At 38.5% G+C, this 2,562-nt stretch overlaps 1 non-coding gene across 1 annotated transcript; it reads right to left on the reverse strand.

The window, feature by feature from the left end:
- Positions 1–1,877: 1,877 nt before the first annotated feature.
- LOC115892986 lies at positions 1,878–1,981 on the reverse strand. The gene has a single exon (XR_004052951.1). It is a non-coding gene; the product is annotated as a U6 spliceosomal RNA (small nuclear RNA).
- Positions 1,982–2,562: the final 581 nt, after the last annotated feature.

The following is a 2,562-nucleotide window of genomic DNA, read 5'->3' on the forward strand; positions in this document are numbered from 1 at the left end:
TGTCCTTGTATCCATTGAGTCTCCTGGCTCCAGGTCAGAAGGACAAGAAGTTTCCAAGAAGCTATCAACAATGTTAAAATAATTTACTATACACATATATAACTTATATAGGTGTGTGTGTGTGTGTGTGACACACATTTTTATATAGATAGATAGGTCTCAATGACAGAATCTCAGGCTTCCTACTAAATAAGACAGAATTATAAGATAAATAGTTATCATGATTGAAAGCATAATATATTGGCAATATTCTAAGCTAGTTAATGACATAGTGCACTTAAGAAATCTAGAAGATGAGTAGATACTTTAATCCAGTGACCAGCCCTTTGAATGCGAGGACTTTTTTGCTTATCTATGGTGGTGAATATCACAAAAATTATTCACAAACCTTTGTTTTAAGTTTATCAACTATCATTAATGTTGGTGTATTTTATGTGTGGCTCAAGACAATTCTTCCAATGTGGCCCGGGGAAGCCAAAAGGTTGGAAACCTGTGCTTTAAACTATATTTAATTTGAGAATTTGCACATATAGAGTTTAAATCACAAATTTTAGTTTATACTAAAGCAATAACATTTTGAAATAGCATTATATTTTTTAGTATTTAGAAAAACGTTTATTGTTCTGATAAAACTGCTGAGTGAGAATTTTTGTAGAATTATATTTGCAACCTCTATAAGATTAAAAATCACTAAGCAGAAGAGAGGCAACATCTGTCCCTAGTGTTCCTGGGATTTCTGAACCAAATTTCAATGTGTCCACTACTCACCTTACACATTTTAGACATCATCCAAAACGAATATTTGAAAAAAATACTTTGACATAGAGCTCCTCAATATACACATATTCCTCTGTCTCCAAAAGCAATGGAACCGCAGCCAGATCATGCAGCCCCTTACAAATGTTAAAGTGGACATTGGTTTTCCCTGTGAACTTGAAGGGAGATCACTAAAGAAAACAGAGAATTCTTACAAGATTTAACAGGATGAGACAGAAGATGCCCCATTGGTGAATATGAGAAAAAAGTGCAGCCTTTTCAGAAATTATTTTCATAGCAGCAGAGCTTCCCAAACTACATTTTATGGCCTGACTTCCTTCTTGACCATGGTCCCCTTGCATGTGTCCTCTACTTCATTCACTGTCACCTACCTGGGGGTTTGGCTCTGTCTCATATATCTTCACATTGTAGGGCTCTTTTCTTTGCTCCAGACTGGTGACCACGTCTGGGTTACAGATAGCAACACCCAGGTTTCTGTAGTTCTCCAACATCACATCTCTATATAAATTCTGCTGGGCAGGTCCCAGCATTTCCATTCTTCTGCAGAGAATTCTATGGCCACATCCTTGAATGTTAGGAGTTCCTCTCATTAAAGCATCTGGAAGTCCTCATGCTTGACCTTGGCCTCACTGTAATATGTGAGGAACTTAATTTAAAAAACAGAAATGTTTCCACCCAGAACAATAGACAGGAGCTGTGGGTAAGGCACAGGTGATGATTTATCTTCAAATTGTCCATGTGATCCTATTGGAAGACTGGGCTGAGAGTCACTTAGCTAAGCACTGCCTCTCAAGCTTCAGTGTGCATGCAAATTATCTGATATTCTAGGCCTCACTGTAATCAAATTTTGCAGGTTTGAAAACAGTCTATGAATTAGCTTCTTAAAGCAAGTCTCCTGTTGATGCTGATGTTTGTCCTCCTAGACTCATTATATACCACTCGGCTAGAGAAAGCAGGCACAGCACATGGAGTCCCTTACCCCAACACCCTTATCATAACACAAATACTTTTCATCCGAAGACAAGACCACCAATCATCATCCTGAAGCATGGCATTCTCTGCAGGCCCTTTAAAGTTTACAGAGGCTGGAGATGGTGTCAAAAATAATGGAACGCTTCACGAATTTGCCTGTCATCCTTGCGCAGGGGCCATCCTAATCTTTGTAACGTTCCAATTTTAGTATATGTGCTGCCGAGGGGAGCACCAGATTCACTTTTTAAAAAAAACACTTTTGTTTTAGGTTCAGAGGTGCATGTGCAGGTTTGTTATTACAGGTAAATTGCGCGTCACGGGGGTTTGGTGTATGGATCATTTAATCATCAAGATGATAAGCATAGTACCTGATAAGTAGTTTTTTTGATTCTCTCCCTCCTCTCACCCTCCACCCTCAAGTAGATCCAGATATCTGTTGTTCTCTTCTTTGTGTCCATGTGTACTCAGTGTTTAGTTCCAACTCATAAGTGAGAACATGCAGTGTTTGATTTCCTGTTCCTAAGTTAGTTGACTTACGACTATGGCCTCCAGCTCCACCCATGCTTCCACAAAGGTCATAATCTCACTCATTTTTATGACTGTGTAGTATTCCATGATGTATAAGTGCCATGTATTCTTTATCCAGTCTACTGTTGGTGAGCATTTAGGTTGATTCCCTGACTTCTATTGTGTAGTGCTGTGATGAACACATACATGCATGTGTCTTTATGGTAGAATGATTTCTATTCCTCTGGGTATATTCTCAGTAATGGGATTGCTGGATTGAGTGGTACTTCTGTTTTTTAAATTTTT

This window comes from Rhinopithecus roxellana, chromosome 13, assembly GCF_007565055.1.
Source record: "Rhinopithecus roxellana isolate Shanxi Qingling chromosome 13, ASM756505v1, whole genome shotgun sequence".
Taxonomy (NCBI): Eukaryota; Metazoa; Chordata; class Mammalia; order Primates; family Cercopithecidae; genus Rhinopithecus; species Rhinopithecus roxellana.